The sequence below is a fragment of the Lepidochelys kempii genome, chromosome 11 (assembly GCF_965140285.1).
Source record: "Lepidochelys kempii isolate rLepKem1 chromosome 11, rLepKem1.hap1, whole genome shotgun sequence".
NCBI classification, from domain to species: Eukaryota; Metazoa; Chordata; order Testudines; family Cheloniidae; genus Lepidochelys; species Lepidochelys kempii.
In genome coordinates, this window is record NC_136390.1 from 57,883,412 (window position 1) to 57,904,912 (window position 21,501).

Below are 21,501 nucleotides of genomic sequence, written 5' to 3' on the forward strand. Positions count from 1 at the left end.
CAGGAACTGGAATAGTGACTGTGAAGAAGCTAAAAAGGAGCCCTGCCCCCTGCCTATATGCTGGGGGGGGGGAGATTTTCTTCAACCCCCCTTGCCCCACTCCTGCATAGTGCCCATTTACTCTGGCTTTGTACAGGTGGTGAATTTCACCCAAGTCCTGACAATCAAGATAACATGTCTGAGAAAATGTCTATGCTGGAGATTGATCCTGATTTCATTCATAATAAAAGCTAACATCCAGAGGCACTGACTTTCTGACTTCTGGGGGGGTGCTCGACCCCATGCTCCACCCCAGCCCCCACTCCCACCCGCACTCCACCCTTTCCCCCAGGCCCCACCCCACCCCGCTTTTTCCTGCCTCGTTCCGGCCCCTCCACCTTCCCCTCCCCCTCGCTCCGTCTCTTCCTGCCCCCGCTCCTCCCCCTCACCCCTCAGTGCCTCCTGCCTGCCGCTGAACAGCTGATCCTCAGTGGGCGGGAGATAGTGGGAGGGCAGGGGAGGAGATGATCAGCAGAGCCTGCAGGTATTTTTTTTTCCATGGGTGCTCCAGCCCCAGAGCACCCATGGGGTCGGCGCCTAGGCTAACATCATTATTCTATTAATTTATCCAACTTCAGCCATATCTTTCTGAGGAGGAGATCATATAAGCATAAGAGGGAGAGGGAGAACAATTGCGGTGTGTTGGTTTTATCTCTGAGATTTCTCCCAGTCATACTAAATTGTTTGAAAATGGGAAGCATTATGAAATCTTTGCATCCTACAAGCTTTTTTCCTCAAGCCAAAAAAAGGGGAAATATGTAAAATTTATGCTTCCAATAAATAATTAATGTGTGTGAACCAAAAACATGTATCTGATTCGCAAATCATTTCCCCTAACACTGCTTTTCTTGCATTCTACAGAAATGACACTAATAGGAAAATGTGTCCCAATGTACGATTCTATTGCACATTAAACATGCTGAAGAAGGCATGAACTTGGTGACTAATATGAAGTCAATTTCTCTCAACAAGAGGAACTATCATTCCAGGATAGTAGATTAATACCGGCATGACACCACTCCCTCTCTCCCCGCTCTGTCTCATGTAACATTTACCTTTTATTGCAAGGTAACTGGGGTATTTATTACACACATTATCATAGAATCATAGAATATCAGGGTTGGAAGTGACCTCAGGAGGTCATCTAGTCCAACCCCCTGCTCAAAGCAGGACCAGTCCCCAACTGAATCATCCCAGCTAGGGCTTTGTCAAGCCTGACCTTAAAAACTTCTAAGGAAGGAGATTCCACCACCTCCCTAGGTAACGCATTCCAGTGTTTTCACCACCCTCCTAGTGAAAAAGTTTTTCCTAATATCCAACCTAAACCTCCCCCACTGCAACTTGAGACCGTTACTCCTCGTTCTGTCAGCTGCTACCGCTGAGAACAGACTAACATGTAACAAGCACGAAACAAGAAAATAGTTGCTCCAGGTAGACATTAGTATAAAATCACAACACTGACCTTGTCTCTGGGTTGCTGATCTGCTTACAAATTACTATGCTTAAAACAGGGCAGTAGAAGAGGGTTTTGTTTGTTTGTTTTTCTCTCCCCCTCAGAATTTGATAACTACTGAATTAAAGATGTTTATTTGCTACTTAATCAAAAGTTACATATATTTTAAAATTCCCCTAGTGTCTTCTGCTTTTTCCCCAACCCACACATTCTCAGCAATGATGTTGTAGAACTCCATATTTCACACAAATAGATGGCCCTTTGCATGCTCAGCATAGGACATTTTCCATACTTGAGAGGCCTATTGTGAAATCTTTGGCTTCATGGACTAGAATCATAGAGAGGAGGAAGAGATCAGGCTAGACAAGCCAGCTCCTTTAACATGGGAAGCGTCTTGCCTATTTGTTTACTATTCTCTGGGATTTTGGAAAAATGTAGAAGTCCTCCAGGATGAGAGAATGAGAAGGAACTCCCAGAGCTGAAGGAGAAGGTGTGGACGTGAGAGGGGAACCTGGGGGAACAAGATGGGAAATGAAGAATGGAACTTTGGAAGGTGAGATGGGAGAGAAGGTAAGAACTTGAGAGGGGAACCCTGGGGGAGGGGGAGTTAGAGAGATTTGGCTGATTGTGGTTGCGGGAAGAGATGGTAATCCCAGGGAGCGAAGAACTCTTTGCTCCCTCCATGTGCTGCGTCCTGATGCTACCTGGCCCCATGCATGGGATCCTGGAAAACTCCTGCCCCTGCCTCCAACCCCTGCATGATGCTCAGATACCACATAATAATGATAGTTATGCCTGGTGGGGTGCTCTAACTGTGGGTATGTCTACACTGCAATCAGAGGTGTGCTAGCCACTTGCTAGCTCAGGTATGTCTATGCTCCAATCTAGCTAGCTCAGATGCCAACAGTCGTGAAGCCAGAGTATCATGGACTGCAGCACAGGCTCGCCACCCGAGTATGTGCAAGGCATGAATGTACTCAGCTAGCTCGCCCAGGCTAAGGACCGTGATCCAGTGGCTTCACTGCTATTGGTACCCAAGCGAGCTAGATTAGAGTCAGCTCAGGTGCGTTTACATATCCTGCAATCGTACCTCAGACTGCAGTGTAGACAATGGCCACACTCTCTATGGCCATACTTTCAAGCGTTTAGGTTTCTTTTACGTTTAGTGCTGACGTTGAATTTCCTGGGTTTTCAGGGCTTAGTTTTTTGATAGCTAGAACAGTGTTGTGAGAGGGGTTTTTTTTTACTCGTTGTTCCTTAACACCATTTTTAGGAACATTTTATCTGGGATATGAGACAGAAGTGCTGTCATTCACTATCAAATATTAGTCACCATGGGAACCTTTGCAAAATCATGCCAGTTGTGTGCTGCCCGTATCTGAACAAGGGAACTCCCACTACATTTTTGGGATAAGCCCCATGTTCTAGGGATCTGGGTGCTGCAGAGGGAAGTAGTGAGGGACTGGGGAGTTATATTCATGCATTTCCCCACATACAATTCCTCATAGCCATCACTGAGTCATGAGGAAACACCAGGGGGCAAACAAACTTTAAGACAGATCACAATTGCTGACTGGTCTAGATGCAGCATGGAGTCAGGTGGTTGAATCATAGAAGATGTATTCTGGCTGGGGAGCTCAACCTGTACAAGAGAATGAAGCATTTGAAATGCAACCCCCATGAGGGCCACAGCAACTCAGGTGGGTAGAACTTAATGTCAAACTGAGTTAAATATTTCAATTTGGGAACGTCAGAACGTTTTGATCAGAGATAGCTAAACAAAGTGTTTCAACTTTTCCTCATTTAAAGTTTGTTTTGGGGCAAAAATTCTCAGTTGAAAGTTTTTGGTATTCAGATGTTCAGTTTTTTTATAAAAAAATCAATTTTTTCCATGGCAATCAGACATCAGTGAAAACATAATATAGTTGAAAGCTCAATTTTCTGTTGAAAAAGATGGCAGAACATTTTCCACCCATCCTATAAGGAGGCTTAGAGATAATTAAGGGGCAGGGAAATCATCCCGACTTGCCCTTCAGTGTAATGGTAGAATGCTAACAAGGAGTTCCCATGCACTTAAAAAAAAGGAAAATGCTTTCATCAAAAAATCAAACTTCCAAAGAGAAGTTTAAATTGTGTGGCCTAAAATGTCCTTCAAGTTCTTCTAGAAAGAAGAAAAGAATGATAGTTTGCAAAAATCTAGTTCTACCCCAAAAAGATATCTGCCTTCCATGTTACATGATTAAGGGTCAGCTAAGAAACTAGAAATAAAGGAAAACAGATCTATCTACACATTGGCAATTCCATGCAGTCCCTCAGCTCTGCAAGATGCCAACAAATCCATTACTACAAATGCATTTTGCACCAAGAGAGTCCCACTCCTGGATTTAAAGGCTTAATAGAGGAAGATTGGGCTGGGGAAAGGAAAACTCCACGTCCTGTTCACTACTTCCAATGAAGAAGGATTTTCCCCAAGTGAAAAGTAAATTGCTGAGAACACGCAACTGAAATAATTAAAATTACTTGAGGGTTGTTTTGGGTTTTTTCCCCAAATTCCCATGGTAATCAGTGTCATAAGGCTCTGTTCACTCTACAGTTCCCACTTCTTGAGTCTTAAATATTTATCAAATGACTGAGGTCCTTAATAGTCTCCTATGTCTTACAAAAGACAGCAGTATGCTGCAGACTTTGACCTTGAAAATCATCCTTAGTCTCACTCATCAGGGCCGATGCTATATAGTCTGTAGTCTCACTCATCAGGGCTGATGCTATTTTCCTTTTTTACAGCCTTGGAAAGCTGTGGCAGATAGACTGGATAGCTGTGCCACACATGGAAAATTTTAAAACTAAGGGGATGTAATTTTGGTATAAAGGCATGAAGGGATGCTACACAGACAAGGGGGTGGATACTTGTTACTGAAGCTACAAGCTAATTAATTTAAATTGAAATAAGCTGCATTCAACACAGAAAACAACTTCTCCAGATAGGGAGGAATCAAATCCTCAAAAGTGGGGGTGGAATTAAAAAACAGTAGCAATCTTCACATTATGGCTTCATAAGCAGCTATTGGAGATGCATTAGAGATATTAGAGCACAGTCAGAAAAGGAAGGGGTTAAACTGTAAAAACTACTATCATTCACTTCCAGCTCTAACAATTATCTGATTCTGTGAATGGCCTGGTGAATGACTCTCGTGTGTTTCAGAGTCTATACTGGACACTGAAATACTGGGGCGGGAGCAGCATCTAGAAGATAGGGAACTGGACTGGGCGTCAGGGGATGCAAACTCTATTCCCAACTCTGTCTCATATAAGTGGTCCAACATAGGAGTTTGCAGAGGTTCAACTAAATCAGTTTTAAACTTATTGTAGATTAACTGATGCAACTTCTGTGCATGGTTAAGTGTGCACTTACTAAGATGTCACATTCAAAATCCTGGTAAATCAAAGGTAGGGTGTCGTCTCCATTAGCGTAGGGTGTCGTCTCACAAAACTGATTCATTAGAACTGGACAGATCCAAATGCAGGTTGTTTCTCTTACATAAAGTATAAAATCCACTGATTGTGAAATCTGTACTTGAGGAAGGAATTTGGTAATTATAAATATCCCCTTGGGATCAGGTCCAAACCAAACTCAACAAGAAGTTCATTTTGCTTCAAATGACTTGCTTCTGTTTGTTACCCTCAAATGTTTTTAATAACCACTAGTTCACAATGAATAAACCTTACTAAGCTCTTGCCAAGCTATTATTACAGTTATTACCTGTCAGTAATACAACCCTTGATGTGTAAATCTCCAAGGACTTTCAAAAAATCATTATCCTTATTTTACAGATGGTGAAACAAAGATAGGTGGTCAAGTGACTTGTCCATGGTCACATACTGAATCAATAGCCGAGCTGGGAATAGAGTTCATGGGTGAAACCCTGGTTTCACTGTAGTCAACAGGAGTTTCCAGGTTTCCGGATGCCTGGCCCCATGCTCTTTTCGTTGGATCACAGTATAATGCGTGTGCTAGGTTAATGCAGAAATAAAAGACTGGAAAAAAAGAATTTTGGTGCTAAAAAAGTTATCTGACGCAACAATTTCTTTCCTTTTTTTAGACACACTAAAATGCCAGATATGGGTTAAGTCACACACCATAAAATGCAATTAAAGTTGAACTGAAAGGACTTCTTTTAGAAACAACTGAATACAAAATACTCTAATATCTAATACATTCCATTGAAAAGAAAATGAAGGTTTGTCTGGTTGTTAGTTTGTTTATTCTCCAATACTGGGTTTTTCAAGGGTGGATAGCATCACAAATACCTAAAACAAAGTAGGTGTTTCAGCTTTAAATGTTTGAGATGTCATTAGCTCTTCAGGGTTCTGTGTCTCTTCACCATTTATGTCCTACTGGGCTAGTAAGAGATAAAGTTATTTTAACAGGAGTTTGACTCAGCGAGGACTGAGTAAAACCATAGCAAAGATCCTAGGATGTGGCCAAACGTTTATAATTTTAGTAAAACATAAAAACCCTAAGCATCACTAGAATCATTACAAAAATTCAAATAGACTACCGGATCAATAGCCAAACAACTGAAAAGCGCTAAAGAAAATTGCCACATGCAGTAAATTACCTCCGTCCTCGTCGTAACACCTTCCATTCACCCAGCTGGCTGCTTTCCACTCCTCCACCATTCTCGGGGAAAATTCTCCGGAATACCCTGAAGGTCAACGAGTCTAAGTTCTGATGGATCAGGGAAAGAGTGGGTCTCAGAGTCAGACAATAGAGCTGGTCAGAAAAATGGGCCTGCTCCTCATGGAAAATTTCTACCAAAATAAAATAAAAATTTTCCATGGAAAACTTAGACTTTTTCGTGAAAAATAGAAAACCAAAAATGTTTGGGTTCAGTAGTATACCTGTGCTAGCTTTAATTCGGCCAGCTCACTAAAATAGCAGTGAAGACACAGTAGTTTGGGCTAGTGCTACACGTATGTATCCCAGGAGACCAGAAGGTCTTGCACAGTCCATGCTGAAGCCTGTGCCATCATGTCTTCACCTCTCTTATAGCAAGCTAGCCAGATTAAAGCTAACATGAATATCCCAAGCCAAGTGGCAGATCCCACCTGCCACTGCAGTGTAGACACACCCTATGTGTTTGCATGGAGTCGAACAAAATGGTTGGGGCCTCTATCAACACACATTTGTGTTTTTGTAATTCTTTCTTCTGTGCAGATATTGTGTGCATGTGTCAAATCACCAGAGTCATTAAATTAGTAAATCAAGATGATTAGACAGAAAATAGAGACCTTTGCTATTTAATTCTGGGGGGGGGGGACAACTTTTAAAATTCTGTAACAAAAGCATGATCTATGGGCAAATATCAAAATTATGCATACAATGAACACACTTAGAAGTGCATAAGAAAAATTAATTTAAGCACCATTTTGCATAGTATTAACACTAGTAATTTTCATTTTTGCTTTAAAAACAACACTTCGTTCTTCCTTTGGAATCACTTCTGTGTGCACATATTTAGAGGGCATGACTGGCTACCATTGGGTCAGATTCCAATAGATTCAGAGCTACATGAATAAAAGTAAATCCTGCTGAATGGTTTCAGAATCTGCATTTGTCAACAGGCTGGTGCGGTCAAGCCTAGGACAGTGAAGATGCAGTTGTTAACAATGGGACAGATTCTGATGCTCTTGTTAAATGTACCATTGGTTCCAGTGAGAAACCTTGCAGAATTAGGTACTATTCAGTGTGTGTAAAGGTATTAGAATCTGGCCCATAGCTTTGTTCATTGCATAGTTTTACATTGAGGAGGGAGATGCAGTCATCACTGTAAAAATATCAACATTAGCCAGCATTTATCACATATCATCAGTATCTGAGATACAACAATTTCCCCCATATTTAGCAAAAGAAATAACCATAATAACGGCATGCTATTTGTGAGCAGATGTTGGCCTTTTAATGACAACCACCACTGCCAGTCATTAATTTACTTAAGTAATCAGTCCTCTTTTTTGTTTTTTTATATTAAAAAACTACGCCAAATATAAAATTTTATTTATTCTAACCAAGTTAGCGTAAATAGACGAAAATAAGCACATTTTTAAAACTTGAATAAACCTTAAAATAAATTATGATATATATATATATATATATATATAGACACAGACACACACAACAGATTATCATGGTCATAAAGAAGAAAAGAGATACATTAGCTTGTGTAGTACCACAATATTTCAAGAGGAAAAAGACTTCAGAAATCAGATCCTAAATAATACTATAGCTTTTTGGGACAGAGGAAACCTCACAATCATTCAGTTAGCACTTAGGACAGATAAAGCATATGACCTTCTACAGTGCAGAGTTGGGAAGGGTTTATTATACAAATAACCTCCCCAAAGTCACCAATAGTGTTCTAACTTGCTGTCATTTTCCCAGAGACGGGCCCAATCCTGCAAGCAGTTTCACGCATCCATAGTTATTCACATGAGGAATGCTTATTGAACTATGGGACTGATGCATAAAGTTATGTATGTACGGTTTGGAGGATTGAGACCTTGAAGTAAGGGGAGACTTTTTCAGAGTTCACTTTGCTCCCTATGCTGCTACCTGGTGCAAAAATGAATTAAAATCCTAACTCCATAGCTTCACTGATGTTGAGGAGTCTACATGTGCTCCCTACAACAGGACCAGTAGACATGCAGAGTGTGCAGACAGCATGGCCCAGTAAGGTAACACAAGATGGGAATCTGAGGAGATCCTTGTCCCAACTCTGCAATCCTTAGGCAGCTGCATGGACAGTCTCTCTCTCCAGGCTCCCCTGCTGCACAACCCCACCTCCCCCAAACCTTACTAGCAGAGTGGAACTGGGCTGAGTTCTAGGTCATCCCAGCTTTAATTTACGTGGTTGATAGAGCTAGTCAGAAAACGGAATTATCTGTTCTGTGGGAAATTTCAACATTTTGAAATTTAAGTCCCAAGTCAGACTAACAAGTCCAAATTTTGACATTTGCTGAGGAACAGAGATTCCAAAGTTTGGTTTCAATAATATCAAAATGCTTCACTGCAATTAAGTCAAAACATAATCATATAAAATATTAAAATTCATATTTGAGAATAACACAAGACTGAGCAAAATGTAAATAATATTTTACCGCACCAACATGAAACAAGAAAGTTAAAATGATTCATTTCAATAATTTTCCATCAAAGAATCTGTCAAAATTGACACGTTCCCACAAAACATTTCAGTTTCAACAAAACTGCATTTACTGGTGGAAACATGTTCCACTGGAAATTTTTTGACCAGCTCTAATATTTAATGGCTTAGGGCCATTAAATCTTGATCCTTTACTCATTCTGAGTAGCAACTTACTCCACAAGAGGTCCCATTGATTTCAGAGGGAGCACTCAGGTAGTAAAGGACTATTCAACAGAAATCAGGGGATCGGAATCTAGTCTTGAACGGCTTAGTACATTATTCATATAGCACACAGAGGGTTTTTTTCTTTTTTTGTGGAAAAGCCCATCATTTTCTTGTAAAAACAAGTTCAGAAACGTCCCCATACATTTTTTACATTTCAGTGGGCATGAGGTTTTCTTTTTTTTCCCCCTCACCACACAAATTGCCAACTATACTACCAAGCAGAAATCCTAAATCAATGTTTTAAAACAAGCCAACTGTTTAGAAACAGAAAAAGAAACTTAATTGGGAAACCAATCCTTTTAAGACAGAAAGATGACAGGGAGGGAGCACTAATTTGTCTTATTGGAATAACTGCATTTTAGGTTTTCAGAGTAAGATATATGAGGCTTGGGCAGCCAAAAGGGTTAGACCAGGGCTCAGATTTTAACACAAACAGAGGGTAATCTGGTCTGGCACGGTCTGGTCACTGCAACAGTGTATCTGAAGGTTAGGTTTTATGTTTATTAGCATCATCCAGATGGTGTTTTATGTCCTTAATAACTTTGTCCCTGACTAAGCCATGAACCTACTGTTTGACAAACACTGTAGGAAATATCCATCAGCAGAAAAGTCATTTTGTAATGAGAGACATAGCCCATACATTTAAGGTGCATACATTTTGCTTCTGTGTACCTGTCACCTTTTGCTCTGTATACTGAACATTGTAAGGTGCTCTAGGCAGTTGTCCTTAAACTAAAGTGTCAAGACACACTGGCAGTCAATGTTCAATCAGTTGCAGCTGACCCTGTCCTCATTCCAGAGCCCTCATCATATTATCAAAGAGGAGCAGGGAGGGCTCCCCACCAACAGCCTGCTGTCCCCTCATACTCTACATACCCATAATGTTCACCACAGAATGGTATTGCAGCACACGCTGTCAATGCTGCAACAGTTCCTCCTTAAGGGACCTTCTCCTTTCTAGTGCTCGAGAGAAAGCATGTGCCCCTGGCTGAGGCATGGCACTGGGATTCGATAGGAGGGTTCCATTGCTCTGTCTCCATCATACTTGCTATGTGACCTTGGGCAATTCACGCCAGGTCTTTGCATCAGATTCTCCATCTGTCAAATGAAGATACTACTACCCACTTCAAAGGGATGTTGTGAGGCTCAATCATTCCTATTAATAAAGGGCACCTTTGTATCTTTCGGGAGGAGATGCTATATCAGAGTGATTGTTATTAACAGAGCTTGACCTGCACAACTGCCCTCTGGCATTCACCCCAAATACTTTCTTTCCTCACAGAACCTCATGGCTCTCACTTATTTTCATGCCAGACACAAAAGTACTTTCACCAGTGGCATTTATGGGAGAGACAGCATGGCTTTGGCCTATCATCCTTAAAGTGGCCATATGTCCCACTTATACTGGGACAGACCTAGTTCCTATGATAGCTCAGTGTCCCAGGAATTTCTTTCAGGAGAAATGTCCCAGTTTTTCATTTCATCCGTCCAACTGTGTGGGCTTTTTTTATTTCTACAAAACGTTGCTTCACGACATATCGCTATAAAAAGCAGGAGTTGCTCTGTGTTTATAAAGAACAAACAATTCAGTGAAATGAGCATTCAGTGTGATGAACAGCATCTGGAGAAGAGCTGAGCAAATAATTGATTTTGATTCAGGCCTCCCCCCAAACCAAAAAGAAAAGGGAAGAAAAAAAATCAGCTTGGAACTGAAATTGAATTTTTTTTGTTTTTTACTCACCAAAACAAAAAGATGACCAAAATTTGTTCTTCCCAAAACAAATTTTTTGTTTTGTTCTTGCTTTGGGTGTTCTTCAGCCTTTTTGGGGGGTTCTCTTTTTTCAAAAGGAAGTGTTCAAAATAAAATACCATTTCCCAATGATGTTTAAACATTTTGTTTCAAAATGGTCAAAATGAAATGTTTTGAAACAAAGTCAAAATGTTTCATTTCAAAATCCCTGAAACAAACCATTTTGATTTTTATTTTTGTAGAAAAAGTGATTCTTTCTGCCAGAAGTATTTGCCAAATTCAATCCAAATTCACAAATAGTTTCAATGCCACACAAAAAAATCAAATTAAAAACTGCATTTGTCTGTGAATTCACCGTTCAGAAAATAAATTCTCAGAAAAAAACCCATCTCAGTTTAAACTTGGATTATACCTACTGAACTTGCATTGGTAGATTTATGAGAACAAGCTAAATTTGATAACCAATGTTAAACCAATATAAGAGAGTCCACGCTGTCAAGTTACACTGATGTAAAAGGATGTGCATGCCCTGTAGCATTCCCTGCTGGTTTCAAGTGATTCTGCAGAGGCCTGTTTCAGTTTTCCTGTCTCTCAGGGCTTCATCATAGAATATCAGGGTTGGAAAGGACCTCAGGAGATCATCTAGTCCAACCCCCTGCTCAAAGCAGGACCAATCCCCAATTTTTGCCCCAGATCCCTAAATGACCCCCTCAAGGATTAAACTCACAACCCTGGGTTTAACAGGCCAATGCTCAAACCACTGAGCTATCTCGGCTTCTTAATGAAGTTCACAAATGCTTTCCTGTGGCTATCATCATCCTGGCTTGGGTCTAGTTAAACAACCAACAGTTAAAAACAATCTTCAAAGTCCCAAAATAAAGTCCATCACCACAGCATAAAAGCTCATACTCAGGTCTGGCATCTCTAGCCACTCCTGGAGCTCTTCTTCTGTTCCAGTCTGTTCTGCTCCCCACTACAGAAAGGATGTGGACAAATTGGAGAGAGTTCAGAGGAGGGCAACAAAAATTATCAGGGGACTGGGGCACGTGATTTATGAGGAGAGGCTGAGAGAACTGGGTTTATTTAGTCTGCAGAAGAGAAGAGTGAGGGGGGATTTGATAGCAGCCTTCAACTATCTGAAGTGGGGTTCCAAAGAGGATGGAGCTCAGCTGTTTTCAGTGGTGGCAGATGACAGAACAAGGAGCAATGGGCTCAAGTAGCAGTGGGGGAGGTCTAGGTTGGATATTAGGAAAAACTATTTCACTAGGAGGGTGGTGAAGCACTGGAATGGTTATCTAGGAAGTGGTGGAATCTCCATCCTTAGAGGTTTTTAAGGCCTGGCTTGACAAAGCCCTGGCTGGGATGATTTAATTGGTGTTGGTCCTGCTTTGAGCAGGGGGTTGGACTAGATGACCTCCTGAGGTCTCTTCCAATCCTAATCTTCTATGATTCACCAAGCTGCCAATCCCAGCTCTTCCTAGGTGGAACTGAGCCTTCTTCAACTCTCTCGTTCCCTTCAGGTGGCTTTAGCAGTCTTTCTTCTCGGGCAGACAGGCTATGGAGAGGAGGAATCCCATGTGCCTTCCTCCTCACCCTTGAATAGGATTTACATAAGGTGGGAATCCTTTGTTTCCCAAACTTGACCCCCCCCCCTTCCCTTCCAGTGGAAAGTTACAAGAAGTTCTAGGTAATGTTTAGTATCAGGTGACAAGACCACCTGACTCAGTAGTATCACAGCACCCATGACTCAGTGGCAGTATGGAGCATCCCCAGGAACGCCAAGCCTTTCCACAGTCTATTGTCCTCGTTGATGGGCCACTTGAAGATGCTGTCTTCAAAACATGCTCCTTTGTGAAGGAGACAGGAGGGAAAATAATAAACACATTTGATCAAGATCAATGCCCCACATTTTCCCATAACTCCTCCCAGCTCTGCCTGAATGGATGAGAAGATCTTAACGGAAGGTAAGATGAAGTTTGCCACACTCTTCGATTTGGATGACCCTGGAAATAGGTGGCCACACAATTTCAGTAGTGGGGGCTTTGGGACTACGTACGCTGTCCGAGATAAAGAGACACATGGGTTCAAGCAATCCTGTGATAAACCAGAGTACATTGATTTTACATTTGTAATTTTAAAGATGAAAGGGTATGAAGCACCATAGGTTTGTTATTAAGAAATGCTGCGTTAGCCATTTTCTTTTGAATTCATTCAGTGCAGCAAGGAGGAAAGCTATTTCCTCCCCCCCACCAAGAACAAGTTCTTTTCAGATTTTTTTTTCCTGGTTCCCAGCAATTTTTGATTTCAGATGTAATGAAGGCCAATGTGGTTCTCTTCTACACCATTTCAATGGATTTACATTTTTGAAAATAATTGATGAAATCTCTGTAATTTTATACTTTTATGTTAAAACATAGGATATGTATAGTCACTGCTCAGCATGTCCAGCGAATTACGGCTTATTTGGGTTGTTAAATACAAAGATTATAAAAGAGCTGGTTGAAGTGCTGCCAAGCAAACTAAACTTAGTGTTCATGGTATCTGGCTAAATATATGTTTTTTAAGTAATAAGAGGGAGTTGCTATTGAAACTGCAATCATCTTTCACAAAAATACTGTTTTCCTTGAAGACTTCTACACAATAAAGTTATATCAGTACTTGGATACAGTGTACTTATAATTAACGCAAATATAGGGGAAAGCACACTAATCTTTCTTAAAACTGTAATTCTTTTGTTTATGAAATAATGCAAACAATAATTCAGCATGCAGTACTCACCATATGCTGACAAAGACATCACCAAATCATAGCAAAATGTCCATACTGATAGATTATCAGTTTGGACGGCTGTAACTGGGTGCATTATCACATGCAATCGATTTATTAAATTAGCTTGTATCTAAACCTCACACTCATGTTACCAATGGTTTAAAGGTGAACCAAGGAAGTAGTATGTAGATTTGGATTAGATTTAGGCAAAGGTTTGGGGTTTGAGTTCAAATTGTAGCTACAGTTTTGGTTCAGGTTCAGATTCAATGCAGCTGAAATCTCACAACCCTTATTTATGAGATTTTAAGCTCACCCAGGGCAAAATCTCATCAGATCAGTTGATATCATGTGATTTCTGCCATGCCTAAACCCAAATGGAAAAATAGGCCTCTTCTGGTTTTGGATCGGGCCTGGAACCAGAAGTCATGGGTTTATATACCCAGATTTAAAAGCTGAAGTCCCTGAAATTTTATCTGAGGTTCTAGTTTTCACCGATTAGTAACTAAGATGCAAGATTTTTAAGTTTTTGAAAATACCTTTTACTTTAAGCAGATCACATGTAAGAAGGTTATCTAATGTAATAGCCTTGTTCACAGGCTCAAAAAAGTAATAAAGGAGGTTTAGCAATAAAGCCCATTGATATGGAAAAAAGTTGGACAGACTAGGGTTCAAGATTGTTTTTGCTCAGTTGCACATAAGATATTCCAGTTGTGATTTGTATGTCAGTGAAAGTCAAACTTTACTTTTACAGATCACAGCCCCAATCCAGCAAACACTTATTCGTGTATTTAAGCATCAGAGGACCCTGCTGAAGTCAGTGAGAGTATTCATCTGCTTGAAATTAAGCAAGTGAATAAGTGTTTGCAGTATTGGGGTCCATGCAATAATGTATTGCAGCAATTTGTGTGTGTGTATGTGTGAGGGTTTGAACATTCTTTATCTTTTTGCTGATAAAATAAAAATGATTCCCTTCCTAATTCTTTCTCTCTCTCTCTCTCTCTCTCTCTCTCTCTCACACACACACACACACACACACACACACACACACACACACACACAGAGGATAGTACATACACACAGGTTTCAGAGTAGCAGCCGTGTTAGTCTATATTTGCAAAAAGAAAAGGAGTACTTGTGGCACCTGAGTTGTAGCTCACGAAAGCTTATGCTCAGATAAATTGGTTAGTTTCTAAGGTGCCACAAGTACTCCTTTTCTTTTTACATACACACAGTATATACACACAAATTTTGAAATGGATTCTCTTTACTTGTACTAACTAGAACAGCTGCTCTTCAAAACTCAGCATGTCTTCAAAGTCCAGAGGGAGATCAGCATAACTTCCACTCCTCTCCTTCACTTGAGAAAGTTCTGCTCCCCAGCTCTCTGGTGATGAAGTGAGCACCCACCATGTAGGAGACTGTGACGTAGGAGCAGCCTGATTAAGAACCATCCAGAGATCCCAACCTTTCGCACCAGTAGGTGGAGCAGCAGCACCTGCCGGGGGAAGGAGACAGGAGAAGCTTGGATGAGACCTATCCGTCTGTTCTGTTCCAGAGATTCATTTGGTCCTCTTCCTTCCTTGGTACGGTGAGTAAGGAGATGACCCCCAGTTCCTGCTGTTTTCCTCTCCCTTCTGAAGGGAAAGGCAGGTGAATGCCACAAAACACACAAACTTTGCTTTCAGTCTAAATTTTCTAATGTCTGAAATCTTTTAAAATGCAGGAAAAAGCATCTGGTATTTCAGACATTTCTAGAGGAGAAATCCCTAGCTTTCTTTCTTTCCTTCTTTATATATATATATATATATATATATATATATATATATATATATATATATATATATACACACACACACACTCTCACAGATTAGAATATATATATATATATATATATATATATATATATATATATATATATATATATATATATATATAGCCTTAAACATTCTTCATTCTGGAGAAGTCCAAATGATGGGATTCATAGAAATGGGGGTGGGGAATATCAGCACCATAGATCTAGTTGGGTACATGAACTGCTTTTGGATACATTTCTCCTCTTGTCCCCATTCCCCTCCTCTTGCTGCATTCTGTCACCCCAAACTGATGCTGTGCCACATCACATTGAAATCTGTGATGACAACTATAAAAATGGGAGGCTTCCCCTCCTGTTCTGATGTATGTTAACCACTGGACTCAAATAAACCTCTCCAGGGATGCTGCACCCAGATTAACAGCAACAGAACTAGAAACCATAACAACTCCCCCATGGAGAGTATTCTGTCTCTGTGTTCCTAGATCCTTAGAACAGCACCCATCTCTATTGGTGTCTGGGCTCCTTGTGCTTCAGAGTGTCTGCATTAGAGCTGATCAGCATTTTTTGATTGATCAGTTTTTGCATTGGAAAGCCTCTTTTTTCACACTTGATATTTTCCATAAACAAGTGTCAATTATAACAAAAAATTTTGATTATCCAATTGGGAGACTCAAAAGGAAAAAATCCCATTTCAAATCAAAATGATACCAATTAAAAATGAAATTTTGTCTTCAATTGAAAATGTCAGTTTTTCTGTTTCATCCCTTCAGATTTGAAAACTTCAGATGTTTTCGGTTTTTGAAATAGCATTTCAACGTTTTTTGTTCCAGCTGGGAATGGAGAGAAATTTTGAAAAGTCAAAATTTCCTGCTGCAGGTAAACAGCTCTAGTCAGTATTAAGTACCAAATACAAATGGACGGCTATTTAATTAACAAATTTGGGGCATCTCTCAATCAAATTCTTCAGGCCTTATGCAGGTGAACAGTGCCAATGGGTAAAGTCAGCAAGGTTGGGCCCCTTGGGACTTACACTATGAGCTGATCTAATTAAAGGAATTTTTGCAGTGTCCCATTTATGAATTTTTCCCCATATTACAATAAAAAGGAACAAATCCACATTACATTAAATTTTCCCTCCAGAACAATGTACTTAATGGGATGGCTTATAGCTGGCTAAATTGCATGAAATGTCAAAATTTAACAAGATTTAAAATTAACATCACAACAGAAAATCTTTTGGTAGAAAAAGATACTCAAGATGATGCAACTGGCAAAATTCAGACTTTTAATTAACGTGATTATAGCCAAGAGACACCTCCCTCCCATCACTCCCCCTGCTGCCTGTTTTATGTATATAAACATCAACAAAGCAGAACTGTATGGAAAACTTATCTTAATGCTTTGGATCTTTGAAATGAAATTCTGAAAATTAAATTTAAATTTCAGGGTTTTTGTTTTGTAAATTCGGTATTTACTTTTTTTTTCATAGGCAAAACTACAAATAATGTTAGCTGGAAAGAGGTATCAATTTTCTAATTTCGATGTGAAAGATTTCTTGAGATCTAAATTAACTATAGTTACGGATACTATTATGTGTTATACAGCGCCTAGCCCGCTGGGGCTCCATTGTGCTGTTTTGGCACTATCCCAATATACATGTTAAATAATAAGTAACACACAACAGTACAGAAGAACAAGCTGCTGGCCCTAATGGAAACTGAGCTGACAAAGGACTCTTTTCTTCTGAACACACTGGTCATGCTGGGGGTGCTTTTATGCGTTTTACGAAATGTAATATTACTATTAATAATAATAGCGATGAGGCAAATGTCAGCTGAGTGATCCCAATGATTCTTTCATAGTCTTCTTTCCATGTAAACAGGGGCTTTATTGCATAACATTAAGCCCTGATCTTGCAAAAACTTATGGCACATTCTTAACTATATGCACTGTTGTGTTCAATGGGACTATTCACGATGCATGAAGTTAAACACAGGCATAATTATTTGCAGGATGGGTGCTTAAGTCAGTTTAATTTTTAAAAACTTAAATAAAATAAGCACAATGGAATGTATGCCTCAAATGAGAGTCACGTTTATTCTTGGTTTTTGAGGAAAAGATCATTCAGGAGGGAAATCCTGGGCCCATTGAACTCAATGGGAATTTTGCCATTGAATTCAAATGGGCTAGGATTTCCCCCCAAGCCCACATAGTTGGTGCTATTGTTTGTCAAGGGAATTTCTTTCAGGTCTTTTTTTCTTCATTGTCTACATACACTGCCACTTACTGGACACACAGTATATCTATTCATTTGTCAAGGTGGCCTGCAGTGACAGGGAGTGACAAAGGTCCCGCTGTTCTTTGCAAGCAACTCTCATCTCAGACCTGACAAACTCCCTATACCAAACACAGGTCTTGTGGTATATTTAGCCATAAAGAGTAACATTCAAGGTATCTAGAGAAACTTTGTAACTTCTCAAGATTCATAATCATGTATGTACAGGTAATAATTAAGGAATAATGTATCTACGCTGAAAGTCTGCTTTCTGGACTTGGACTAGTTACCAAGGGATAATATGACTTGGTGATGGCCCATTCAAGCAGGAGGGATTTATCACCAGACCCTGGTTAGCCAGTGATACAATGCAAGGCTCAATTGTCTAGCCTTGCTCCATCCCAAGACTTTCAGTGGAAAACCACCAGAGACAACTGCAAATAATTGCGGCCACTTGGAAGTAAAAAAGGAACATTACAACAGACAATCATCCCACCTATAAATAAAGACAAAAGACTGGGTCAGTATAACACAGAGGGCGGAAAGGCACTCTCATAGACTCAGAGACTTTAAGGCCAGAAGGGACCATCATGATCATCTCGTGTGACCTCCTGCACATCGCAGGCCACAGAACCTCACCCACCTGCTCCTGAGTTACTGAAGTCCTCAAATCATGATTTATAGACTTTAAGTTACAGAAAATCCACCATTTACACTAGTTTAAACCTGCAAGTGACCCATGTCCCATATTCTGCAGGGAAAGGAGAAAACCCTCCAGAGTCTCTGCCAATGTGACCGGGGGGGAAATTATTTCCTGACCCCAAATATGGCAATCAGTTAGAGCCTGAGTATGTGAGCAAGACCCACCAGCCAGACACCTTGGAAAGAATTATCTACAGTAACTCAGCCCTGCTCATCTAGTGTCCCATCACCAGCCATTGGAGATATTTGCTGCTAGCAGTCACAGATCAGCAACATGCCATAGTAGACTATCTCATCATACCATCCCCTCCATGAGCTTATCAAGCTCAGTCTTGAAGCCCATGAGGTTTTTTGCTCACACTGCTCCCTTTGGAAGGCTGTTCCAGAACTTTACTCCTCTGATGGTTAGAAACCTTCGTCTAATTTCAAACCTAAACTTAATGATGGCCAGTTTATATCCATTTGTTCTTGTATCCACTTAAATTACTCCTCTGCCTCCCAGATATTTATCCCTCTGCTGTATTTATTGAGAGCAATCATATCTCCTCTCAGTCTTCTTTGGTTAGGTAAAACAAGCCAGGCTCTTTGAGTCTCCTCTCATAAGGTAGGTTTTCCATTTCTCAGATCATCCCAGTAGCCCTTCTCTGAACCTGTTCCAGTTTGAATTCACTCTGGATCCATTCACTGAGGAGACATCTTGTTGAGCAAGGGTGTTTTGTAAAAAGTTGTATCCTAGTTCCTGTGAAGCCACCAGCTCTGCAACAGAACTTTGCCGGGGGAGAAACCTACTTCATTAGCCATGAAAAGTAACCATTAATAAGGGTAGGCCCTCTTTCTCATTTTATGATTTTGCTGTATATCGTAACCATTTTTTCCATCACACTCTCTTGTTTCTAGTTACCTCTCCATGCTTTCTTAAATAAACCTATTTTTGTGTTATTATAAGTGCTCAGAACTGCTGTGTGTTCAGCCACTGCTCCTGTATAAGATAAAACTGTGGTACACTGGTCCTTTAGGGGCAGAGAATCTGGGATTTCTGTGAGTAACTGTTGTTAGGGGCTGAATATCAAAGGGAAATACTTCAAAAGGATTCAGGGACTGGGGTGCACCTATTGTTAACCTGCAACCTGTGAAGACAGGGCTGACGTAGCCCAGCTTAAGTGGCTGAAAGGCTGGTGGCGTTGAGGAGTTAGTACTCAGTCACCACAGGCCAGATTGCCTCTGGCTAGAGGTGGGAGGTAACGAGATGACACTCAGTTCCTCCATACCCCAAGAATCATCACACCTGCATTTTCACAGGTAGACAGCTACTGTCCAGCCAGGCTTTTCGTCTCTTTATGCAGACTTCATTCTGGCTAATTGCACTCCTGACGTCCAGTTGTGGATGTCACGTACATTTATTACATTAAATTCTAGAGTATTTAGTGACTTGGCTAAAGGATCTGTCTGAGGTGCATCCTTTGTGAAATATCCTTTGAAAGGGCTGTTTTAATCTGTCCAGGCCTCCTTCAGGAATCATCTGTTGCTTCTCTTAAGAGATGCCAAATTGTTTCCCCCCATTCCCCATATAAAGAGATAAATCTATAAATAGAGGTAGAAAATAATGTTTAGTGAAATTAATATTTAGGTTGAGCCCAGTACAATGTTAACACCTAGGATGATGTAGCAACCTTAATCTTACTGTGCTGTATATTCTACTCAATATGATGTGCACACAATAGGATGCTGTTGTATAGTCCTTGTTGTAATTCCTTTAAAAAAAAATTCCCTGTTGTAATTCCTTTAAAATTTTAATTATGTATATGCTGTATATGCATCCCATTAATTTCGATATTCAACAGTAAACATAATATGTAGTAAATCTATGTTCCTTATTAGTCAAAGTAAATCCTCTGACTCCAATGGATGGAAAGGTATATTTACTGTGGAATCAATCACCTTTTTTGAAATATTATGTATATATTACATAATAATGCTTTGTCAAATGTTATAATACAATAAGCCCTTTGAAATGAATACTGTGTATTCGGTGATAATTTCAAGGGCAATTTCTGTGGGGATATTAAATATTGTTCCAGAGCTTTTCACAGACAGCTCTGCCACAGTCAAAATACCACCGCCTTTGCATCCTTCATATTAAAATTATTCTTACTTACTACAGAAATTCCTCTTGATACCATCAGTAGAGACACATTATATATTTCCTAGGAAGAATTATTTGTAAATGTGAGTAAAAAATTTCAATTTCCAAAGTCTTTACTCCACAATAAAGAACAGAACATTGCATTTTTTTAAATGTCAGTTTAGTCTAAAGTTTGGCAATAAAAATTATCTAAAATGCTTGGAAATTTACATTTTTGTCACTCCATAAATCAAAACTTACTTTACATATTAGAACAATTTTTGTGAGAATTTTGGATCTGAGTTGATAACCTTTTGCCAAGTTTTAATGAAATGCAAATTGAAACATCTGAGATATTAAACAGACAATCAAGGTTTGTGGTTACACCATAACATTATTGCCCAGTAACATTGCATACTAAGGCCCCGATCCTGCAAACTCTTGCCCATCTGCATAGCTTTAAACATGTGAATAGTTCTGTGGAACACAGTGGAGGATAAAGAAGGGCTGAGTAAACACTATTGCATCAATAACTTGATGATGTTGTAATATCAGTAGCTTCTAAGTAAACTGTTTTGCTAGCAGGACCTTCCCCCAAAACATGTAAAACCCTAAAAGAGCAGGCAGGGCATGATCATGAAGGTTAAATAACCAACAGAAGCTTGATTACAGTATCACTGATGGCAGGGAGAAAGTACATATTTTAAATAATTAATGCTTTGATATCAGAGAGTGTACTGTGAGTGTAAGGCTAGTAGCTCACTTAGTATAAAGGAGCCTGGGTCCACTGAAGCCAACGGGGCTATGTGGATTTACTGCAGCTGGGGATCTGACCCCTATCTTTAAAATGTCCTACAAATGCAGAAAGTAAACAAACAAACCAAAGTATTGGTTGAGAAGTAATGAAGCACAGGTGCGCTTCAGCTAAGCAGCCTAGGAATGTCCTTGCACTAGTGTGTCTCTGCAGTGTGGGCAGCATCTGGCCGATTATGCAGCCCCTGTGTAGTGGGTGGTGTAGTAGTACTCTTGCGTTAATCTGTTCTACAAGCAGGTAAAAACCCTAGCTAGTTCGAGAGCGGATGAGTTTTTAAATTATTCTGTATGGTGTCAGCTTTTAAAAACTTTCCAACGTTGACTCTGCAATTGGA

At 40.0% G+C, this 21,501-nt stretch overlaps 1 long non-coding RNA gene across 1 annotated transcript in view; it reads right to left on the reverse strand.

Annotated features, from left to right (window-relative positions):
* Window positions 1-14,894: 14,894 nt before the first annotated feature.
* LOC140895318 (uncharacterized) overlaps window positions 14,895-21,501 on the reverse strand; it is a 200,309-nt gene continuing 193,702 nt past the window's right edge. Inside the window, exon 4 of the long non-coding RNA XR_012154168.2 lies at window positions 14,895-14,936. This is a non-coding gene — a long non-coding RNA (uncharacterized LOC140895318). The remainder of the gene's footprint in view (window positions 14,937-21,501) is intronic.